Genomic DNA, 10,615 nt, shown 5'->3' with positions numbered 1-10,615 from the left:
AGTTTAATGACTTGCTCACCATAGACCCGACGGGTGGCGGAAGCAAAGTAGTAGCTTTAGGCAATGTCTCCTTGATAGTACTGTGTGGCTCCACACAAGGTGATGTTCTCCCAGAATCCAGGGCTGTCCATTCTGAGAACGTTAAGGCAGAAGCAACATCTTCTCCCTGAGCCCATAACAGTTCCTGCGACATTGTCTCAAATAAATCATCATCTCCGGAGAGATCCGACATGGAATCTATCTCCGAATCTCTCAACTCTTCTGCCGGCAAATATTTACACAAAGTCCCAGATACATTCCCCTCTGATCTCTCACCCGTTCCTGACGTGGACTTCTCCAATTCGGGCAGTCTCTGGGGTAGGCCTCGACCACGGCCGCGGGAAGCCTTTACGTATCCCACCTTCTTCTGGACAGGTGCAACGGGGATAGGCGTAGTGGACGCGGAAATCAAAGTAATGCCCGCTGACGAGCCAGTTACCGCAGTATCTCTCTCAGGAACACTTTCGGTGACAACAGGCGAAATCACGGCCTGCTGTTCTTTTTCAGCAGTAGTAGAAGCTTCTACTGTGGCGATACCTATAGCCCAGTCCATACAATAAGCACGGGGCGACATGGTAGGTTGTTCCACCACAAACAAATGCTCTCCACATTGTGGACAACGACCAAATGGACGGAGATGTACGGCCAGTCCTTCACACTTGTGGCAAAGCATGCCAAGTCCTTCAAAATCTCCGATTATATAAAGAACAAACCTCCCCTGCGGTTTCAGACGAATGCCGGTATCCGTAAGCAAGGTTCCGGTCAGCATAGCACCCGCAGCGGTGCTGGTAGGGAACATCTTAGGTCCCACAGTTGGTTGTATCACCGAAAAAGACATGGCCACACTCTGATCTTCTCAGCACGATCACGAGACCTCTCTTCTTCTCTGGCGCCAACACACATACACGCGTCCCACGTGGTATCAAGTCGGCTAGGCTCCTCCCACTTGTTCCTCTGATCATGTAGCTCCTGGGCTTTTACTGGCACCCGCCGCCTACGCAGTCAGAAATAAAGTCCTGCAACTTTTAACCTCTTCTTCTCCTGAGAAATTGAAAGAAAGTCCAGCTTTCACCGTAAACTCCCAGTGAAACACTTCTCTAGGTTGCGGGAAGTTGATGGCCAACAAAACCCGGACGACGCCCCCACATGTAGCAATAGCTCTCGGTGGAGCTGCTGGTTTAAAGCGGGCTGTTAACTATACTCTCGCCACCCCTCTTAAGTTGTTCAATCCCCTTGACACAGCTGTAGTGCAGTGTTGTAATGATATCAGTACCAACTTTAACCCACAATATACACTTATATTTATATTTACCTCTACCTGGGTGCTTGTAGCTCCACCTGCAGGAGAAATAACAACACTGCACACAAACTTCTGTAATCACCAAAATGACGTCTTTCTTTGGGTAAATAATATATTTTATATATAAAGTTATTACAATGACTACACTATCACACCAACGTAGTGTAACAGTATAGTTAATGGTTATGACAATATTAATAACATACACAGAATATTCCTAAAGATATATTTATACCAGGGAGCTCCCCCTGCTTTAAACCGTAAAGTCAATACAGGCATACCCCACTTTTAAGTACACAATAAGGTTTATTTAATATAGCTGGAAAGTGCAAAATCAGGCTCACTTCTGCAAAAAAAACAATGAGCTTCCAGGTTTTATTACCAAAGCTTAATTGAACAATCTGGGGTTAGAATCTCATTGGTTTCTATGCAGAAGTGAGCCTGATTTAGCACTTTCCAGCCTTAGTAAATAAATCCCATTGCGTACTTAAAAGTGGGGTATGCCTGTACTCTTTGTAACTAAATGCAGGGCCCTGCAGTAAAAGAGATAGTCTTGACGTCTTCAATCTTCGCTAGCTAAGAAATGATAATTGTAATCCACAGAGAGTTCTTCTGAGGTGTTGCACAGTGTAAAGTAATACACAAAGGCAATTATAATCCAGAAAACTGATTAAGTGTTCTTATACGAAGAAGACAAACATGTAATGTCAGCTCTTGAATATTGTAGTCTATGCAAATGTAATATTTTCCAACTCAACTTCTTCCATGGGACTATCTGTCCCAGCAACAATCTGTAAAAGTTCTAATGCCCCGTACACACGGTCGGACTTTGTTCGGACATTCCGACAACAAAATCCTAGGATTTTTTCCGACGGATGTTGGCTCAAACTTGTCTTGCATACACACGGTCACACAAAGTTGTCGGAAAATCCGATCGTTCTAAACGCGGTGACGTAAAACAGGTACGTCGGGACTATAAACGGGGCAGTGGCCAATAGCTTTCATCTCTTTATTTATTCTGAGCATGCGTGGCACTTTGTCCGTCGGATTTGTGTACACATGATCGGAATTTCCGACAACGGATTTTGTTGTCGGAAAATTTTATATCCTACTCTCAAACTTTGTGTGTCGGAAAATCCGATGGAAAATGTGTGATGGAGCCTACACATGGTCGGAATTTCCGACAACAAGGTCCTATCACACATTTTCCGTCGGAAAATCCGACCGTGTGTACGGGGCATAAGTGTGTGCATTAAACAAACTTCCGGGTGTTAACCCTCTCACCACATGGGATCCGGGCAGATGGATATCTCTGTTTCAGCAGTTCTCAGTCCGTATGGAGCCACGCATCATTATATGGTCACGTGGTCTAAAACATAGGGGTTATATGTGATTCTCATTCCCATGTTTGTCAGCTATGAGTAAGCACTTGTTTTAAGTGTGAAATGCGTCAGCTGATTCCTGTACGTTCCTGTCATAGTGTCTTGTGTTTTCCATGATCCAGATTTATCAATAAAGGCACTTGTTATCTTGTCCGGTGTGCGGCCATCCAGATTACTTCGTCCATTTCTACTTGTCTCAGCATTAGCCAGCACCTGGGGCTCTTTCCTTTTTTTAATAATCCAAATTTTTATTGTTCTTTTGTTCCATTTATATATACAACATTTATACAGTCATACTATACCCCTACATTCTACCCATACAAGAAAAAAACAAAACAAACTACAAATTACATCATTCCACTGCTACCACATTTAACCTCCTCTCCCATCAACCCAAGCTTACATATACAATGGAAAAAAAAAAAAAGACACAACCCCTCCACTTCTCCCTCCCCCTTTCCCTCTCCCCCCCCCCAAATTCTGTGATCCCTCCCTCCCCTCCTTAACATTAATTATATTAATTTATTCCCTTCCCCTTCAGTGTAAAAACGTGATTATGAGATTATAAAGAACATTGAGTACAGTTATCTGGTGAATTCCCCCCTTACTCTACTTATGACATTAAACACTGTGATCCATAATTATGTAATTTGTGTATGTGGAAGAAAGAAGAGAAAAAAAAAAAAAAAAGGGTTAGAAATACAAAGTGAATTTCCCCTTTATTCTCTTTGTGTAATAAATCCTTTTAACTCATAATTATATCATTCATGCATATGTGTTTAAAAATAGTGAAAACGGGACGTTCCCTTTCCTTCAAAACTTCTAGTGCCCGTGAGCTTATTAATGTGTAAATGTGTATATTTATTTAAACCCTCATTACCCCACACAAAAAATAAATAAATAAATAAATTTTCTTTCCCTTTCCCCTTCTTTTTTCTTTTTTTTTCCCTTCCCTTTTCCCTCCTTGAAAATATAAAGTGAATTCCCCCTTTATTCTCCTTGTGTAATAAATCCTTTTAATTCATAATTATATGCTTCATGCATATGTGTTTGAGAAAAAAAAAAAAAAGTGAGAAAGGGACGTTCCCTTCCCTTCAAAACTTCTAGTGCCCATGAGCTTGTTAATGTGTAAATGTGTATATTTATTTTTAACCCTCATTACCCGACACATAAAAAACAAAAAACAAAAAAACAAAAAACAAAACATATCCATATAATCATATATTACCTTATCCCCCTCCATCTTGATTAGTGTTAGAGAATCAGAGAATACAAATCACTATTTAAATCTTTCCTTCAGGGCTGATCTTCTTATTTCTTTAACTTCACGACTATACCACTTCTTCCTCCCTTACCCATTTATATTTCCCTCTTCTATTATCTCCTTGTCGCACTGTTCCCAGTTCGCCCACGTAATTTCAAATTTCTTTTTTTGTTTTTTCACCACATGTATCCACCTCTCCGCTTCCTTTATTATATTAACCTCGTTTCTCCACTCTATAACTGACGGTATCCGGTCCTGTCTCCAGTACTTCGGAATTAGTTTTTTTGCTGCGTTTATTAGGTGTGGGGTTATACTTTCTCTATACTTTTTGGCAGGTCCAGGCTTTCCATGGAATAAGTATTGTATAGGCCCAAACTCCAGGGGGTCCGTTGTTGTTTTTTTAATCCAGGGGGCCACTGCTTCCCAAAATGGCTTAATTATTGGACATGTCCACCATAAGTGAAGAAAGGTTCCCCTCTGTCCACAACCCCTCCAACACCTATCATTGGAAGCTGAGGAGATTTGTGCTATTTTTACTGGTGTCTTATACCACCTAGTTAGAAACTTATATGCCATTTCTTGCACCTTTGAACTTATGGAGGTGGTAAATGTTAATGATATTATTCTATTGATTTGTCTATCTGTCCAAACTTGGCCCAGCTCCCTCTCCCATTCTCTTATAAAGTATGGGGGTTTCTTTCCTTGTTCCTTTATGATCATTCTGTACATCCGAGATAACGTATGCCCAGCTTCAGATCTCTGTGCACACTGTCTCTCGAATGCGGTGAGTGAGTTTATGGGTCTTAATGATTTTGTTTTCTTAAGAAAGCTCGTCATTTGACGATGTTTCCATTCCGCCATTCTTATCTCCCCAAATCTTAAAATCATCTCTTTCAATGACAGTAGCGCTCCACTGGGGGCAAACTTACCACATCCAGTATTCCCATCTTGACCCCAAACCCCCAGACTTCCCATCTCCTCCCCCGGAGGGAACCAAGGGAATCCCTCCAGAGGAGCCAGAGGGGAAGTCCGTGGGGCATATTTACCCTGTCTGTTTATTCTGTCCCATACTTCCAATGAGTTCAGGGTCATTGGTGATGTCCATTGTGACAGCCCCCTCGATGACCCTTGAATCCATGGGGCTCCTGCCAGATTTCTCCCCGCCATTGACATTTCTGCCTGTACCCATGGTTTTCTCTTTAGATCATGGCACCAGTCCAGTATTCTAACTAGCGCCATGGCCTTATAATATGATGTTATATCCGGGAGTCCTAGGCCTCCCTCTACTCTGCTCCTTCTTAAGATATCATAAGCTATTCTAGGCCTTTTATCACTCCACACAAAGTTCACAAATAGCCGGCGCACTTGTTTAAAGAGAGTCGCTGGCAACCTGATTGGCACTGTGCGCAGAACATAAACTATTCTCGGCAATATGCTCATTTTTATGGCACTGATTCTCCCGAACCAGGTCAGATATTTACCCTTCCACTTTTTTAGCCCTTCCGCTATTTCTTTCAATAATGAGCCATAATTGTGCTCAAACAATATTTCATAATCCGCGCTAATCTGTACCCCCAGGTATGTCAGCGACTCCCTATTCCATATAAATGGATACGTCTCTTTCAGTGACCTCTCCATCTCCGCTGGGACGTGACTAGGAAGGATGACTGATTTCTCAAATTAATCTTGAAACCGGACACCCTTCCAAATTTCTGTACCTCCACCATCAATGTGGCTATCGATGTCTGAGGTGCGGAGAGAAAAAATAGTAAGTCATCCGCATATGCCGCTACTTTATGTTCCATATGACCTATATACGTCCCTGCTATTTCCTTGTTCTTTCTAATCCTGCGCAGAAGTGGTTCCATTACTATCGCAAATATCAAGGGGGACAGCGGGCACCCTTGCCTAGTGCCATTTTGTATGTAAAAACATTCACTGTCCCATTAACCTTGATTCTTGCTCTTGGTTTAGCATATAAGGACATAACCCAACCTAGCATTCTTTCCCCCAATCCTATTCTCCCCAGTACTTCTCTCATGAAGCCTCAGTTCACTCTGTCAAAGGCTTTTTCTGCATCCATCGACAGAGTGATTCCTGGGGCTCCATCCGGTCCGCATCGCATCCAGTGCAATACGTGCAGTGCATGGGTGGTATTGTCCCTTGCTTCCCGTCCTTTTATAAACCCCGTTTGGTCTGGGTGCACCAGGTCTCTTACATCTTCCTGAAGTCTCAAGGCCAAGATCTTTGCCAGTATCTTGGTGTCGGAGTTCAGCAGAGAAATAGGTCTATAATTAGCGCATTTCTGAGGGTCTTTTCCCTCTTTTGGCAGAACTGTTATATACGCCAGTGATGCTTCTAAGGAAAGTGGACTTGCAGCGCCAATAGAGTTGAAATAGTTACAAAGTGGGTTTATCAAAATCGGGAAAAATTTCTTATAGTATGAGTTTGTCAACCCATCCGGCCCTGGGCTTTTCCCCGTGGGCAGGGCTTTTATCACTCTGCCCACCTCTTCTACCGTAACTGGGCGTTCCATATCTTCAGCGGTTTCTCTGGGTATTATGGGCATAGCGGCATTCTCAATATATTCATCTATCATTTTCCTCCTTTGTCCCTCACTTTCCCCTACTTCGGGTGGTTCTGTTTTGGAGATATTATATAAGGCCTCATAGAATTTACCGAATTCTTTTGCTATGACCTTAGTGTCCTCTATTTTCCTACCTTGAACCAGTAAGCTATGTATATGTCTGGAGTCCTGTTGTTTTTTAAGTTGTTTTGCCAGTAGCTTTCCACTTTTATTTCCTTGTTCGTATGCTCTATTTGCGAAAAACCTAATTTTGTTCTTCGCTCTATGTTCTAAGTATTGCGAAAGCTCTGCTCGTAGGCTCTCCAGACATCTACCATCCACCGGGTCAAGGTTTTTCTTATGCTTTATCTCTAGGGCACTGATCTTCTCTAATAGTTCATCTATTTCTCTTTTACTTTCCTTCTTTATATATGTACCAAAAGCAATTAAGTCCCCCCTCACAACCGCCTTGTGTGCTTCCTATACCACTTGATGAAAAAAAAAAAAAAAAAAAAAAATGTATGCAAAGTATGAATCAAGTTACTGACTGTAATCACTTTACTTTGCAAGATATATTTAATAATTATTGCGATCAGGTAACTGGCAATAAAGTATTATATGCTACCTCTAGAAAGGTTGTAGTGTAATGATCATTGCACTATGCTTGCAGTTTACAATACAAAGAGACCACATCTATGCATATTGTTACAATCAGCTTATCACTAGATGTACTCCAAATCCTAGTGAATGTTCTAGGCATAAGTGTAATTACTGTGCTTTCTTTAGAACTCATTGAAATGCCATCAATACTGGTCCTATGACCAGTTTTAATAAAGGCAGTCAAGACAGAAGTGGTTTGACATATCACTGTGTTCATCCGCCAGGTCTTTCCTGGTCAAAAGTATAAGCATAAAAAATCCATTATAGGGTAACTAACAAGAAACCATGTCTACTATGTCTATTCTGGACTTATAATGTCATTGATTTTTTTCTACAAGCATGTTTAGTGTGTATTTTTAGTAATAAGCTGTATATGTTGCACAAAATAGAATTCATTACTGAAAGAATTTCCCACCCACAGACACTGAGTTTCAGCATAGAAACTGCTTGTTGTATGGCTGCAGTAATGCACATTAACAAGAGAAATATGAAAACATTCTAACTTAAAGCACGGCGGGCTGGTAACTTATAATTATCTTTTCTTCCTGAGCAACATATACATTACAGAAAGAAAATTAACACTATTAGATACTGTTTCATAATATCAGGGTGCATAAAAAAACAAAACAAAGATTATGGATACAATTTAATTAATGATATGCCATGGTGCTTGAATGGGTTCATTCATGTTAATAAAGATTGATCCATCTATTGTAGCCGAAACAAAGAAAAAAATCACTTTAGACTTGAAGTAGGCAAGTCACAACTAGTGAATTTAATTGTGCGGGATGAGAAAATTGGTACTGACAAAGAGAAAAGCATGAAAATAACACATGCCGTGTACTTACCATTTGATGTAATCTTTATACTTATATTTAATAATAACTGTATTTTACAAATACAGTACCTTAGATGCTTTAATATAGTATATTCAAACATATCATGCAAGTGTGCAAATATAACATTTTACCCATTCTGCTACTCCTGCTGTCCTTTTAGAGTTGTAATGTGATCATTAAGTGCACAGCTAGTTATCGTTTCATCAAGCTCACGATAAAGGCATCTGCAGACAGGAGTTTCTAGAAGCAATATTTCTTTGGAGATGCATGCACGCATGGCTAGTTCCTGACCAGCTGAAAATCACAAGCAGATACAGTATGTGCATATAACGAGATGCAAGAGATTTGGGATAGCATTTGAGAGCACTAAAAATCCTCTCCCCCTTCATTGCGCTTACTTACATATTTCCTTTTATAGTTGGTACCAGATACTTTACTCAAAATATTTGCCGTATAGATATAATGATTACAGGCCCACTGGAATTGAATCAGTCACAAATGCAAAGCAGTGGTTAATTGGAAATTTGCAATCTCAGAATTTCCACTTAGAATTGTAGCCAGATGCTGTACTACAGAAAGAGAAGAAGACATTTCCCTCTTTACAATTAGTATGCTTTGACTTTCTGCTGTTATGGTGAATGTTGTGTTGCACTATCCCCTCCAGTCAGCAGAGGGAAAACTATAGCTAGGAAAGTCTATGTACTTCTATGCTGACAGTTGAGGATCATTGGAATTATAGTCTGAAACATCAATGACAGTATGGGACTTATGGGCCTTTACAATACTGTTCTCAGAGGCCATTGAGGAGGAAAGGGAGTGGTGTTACGGCTTTTACCAGACTGCACTGGAAAGCTCTTCTTCTTTGCAGTGCGGGAGCCGAGGCATATACCTTGATCCTGGAGCACACAGATTATCCACAGGGTGAATGACCAGAGACTGAGACCTTAGTGCAGAGACACCCAGGACAGCGTAGCACAGACCACAGCAATCACATCTGCACTATTGTCGCAGGGAGGACGGATCATCCTCTCACCCTTTACTTCCCACCACCGATCACCAGAGCCATTCTGCGGAGAGACTGAGGGGGCCCCACTTCTGCAGAGAGAGGTCACCTCAGCATTCCAGGAACTGGTGAGAGAGCTATTTGTCCATTGCAGATACTGCTAGCAGGGAGTGAGTCACTAAATGCAGGACACCACGTATATTGAATCCATAGCACCCCTATATCGCACTCTATAGAGCACTTATTCCAAACTGACACTGCACCTTTATCAACCCTATACTGCATTATACTGAACCTTTACTGCATCGGGAACCACATCTACCTTGCAAAACGTGGGGTGGGTGTTGGTAAGGAGACTACATACTCACTCTGGGTGCATAACCTGTTTGGAAGAAGGGCCTCCACCTTTTCTCTTCACGGCGTCAAGCTGTTTCACTTGCATGGATATTTGTTACAATTATCTGGGACTTTATTTGCTGAATTTTTTGTTTTTGCTATCACACAACTATTATGAGTGTTTTTTTTGTATACCCTGTGTTTACCATCATACAAATTTTTATGGGTTCTTTTTGATGTTTTGCTATTTTATTTTCTGTGACATTTCCGCTTCAATACTTATGACTCTTATTATTTGTGATTTATAGGTTTTACAGAATTCTTTATCTTTTCACTTGGTTTATAGGATTGCTTTTGTCATTTTCCCTATTTTGATTTTTAGGGACCTTGCCTTAGTTTTCCTTTTACACTTTTTTCACCACTACTGAATGTTCATTTATTTCTTTTTTGTCCCTTTTTCCTTGTTTTTGAGGTTTAGGGACTTTGCCTTAGTTTTCCACTTATATTTTTCACTACCACTTATTGTTATTTCATTCAGTTTTTTACTTTTGGATTAATAAATTTAGCGCCGCACCCACCCCACGTTTTACACTGATTTGAGTTTTGTATTTAGGACTTTTGGTGTCGGCAGCTTCACACATATCAATTTTTTATTTTCTTTTATATATATTTAAATTTTCAAGCGCAGCGTTAACCGTTCGGTTTTTCTACCACATCTACCTTGCACCTGTGCCGAGAGTATACCATACCCATACTGTACCTTTATGCATGTAGGTTAACTGGGGGTGTCATTAAGTACACGAACGCTCCTAAAGGGTCACAAACGTTAACAGGCAAAAGAACATCTCAAAGGACTGCCCCTCCCATAATAATTTTTCTAAAGTCCCCTTCTAATCCCCCTCCTCTATCATCCTCCTTTTCATTTGGATAGTGCATTCCCAGACAGTCTAGGACTAGCATCTCTGCCATAAATGCGCTCTGGCAGTATAGTTCCAGCACTTGATAGATTAAACTTTACAACTTCTCACTGATGTAACTGCTCAACTGCTTACAACTGTTTATGCTGATCTGGACACCAAGGGGGAGATTTACTAAAATTAGTGCACACAGAATCTGGTGCAGCTGTGCATATTAACCAATCAGCTTCTAACTTCAGCTTGTTCAATTAAGCTGGAAGCTGACTGATTACTATGCAAAGCTGCACCAGATTCTGTGTGCTCCAGGTT

Source organism: Aquarana catesbeiana, linkage group LG05, assembly GCF_042186555.1.
Source record: "Aquarana catesbeiana isolate 2022-GZ linkage group LG05, ASM4218655v1, whole genome shotgun sequence".
Lineage (NCBI taxonomy): Eukaryota > Metazoa > Chordata > Amphibia > Anura > Ranidae > Aquarana > Aquarana catesbeiana.
This window is presented reverse-complemented; position numbering follows the sequence as displayed.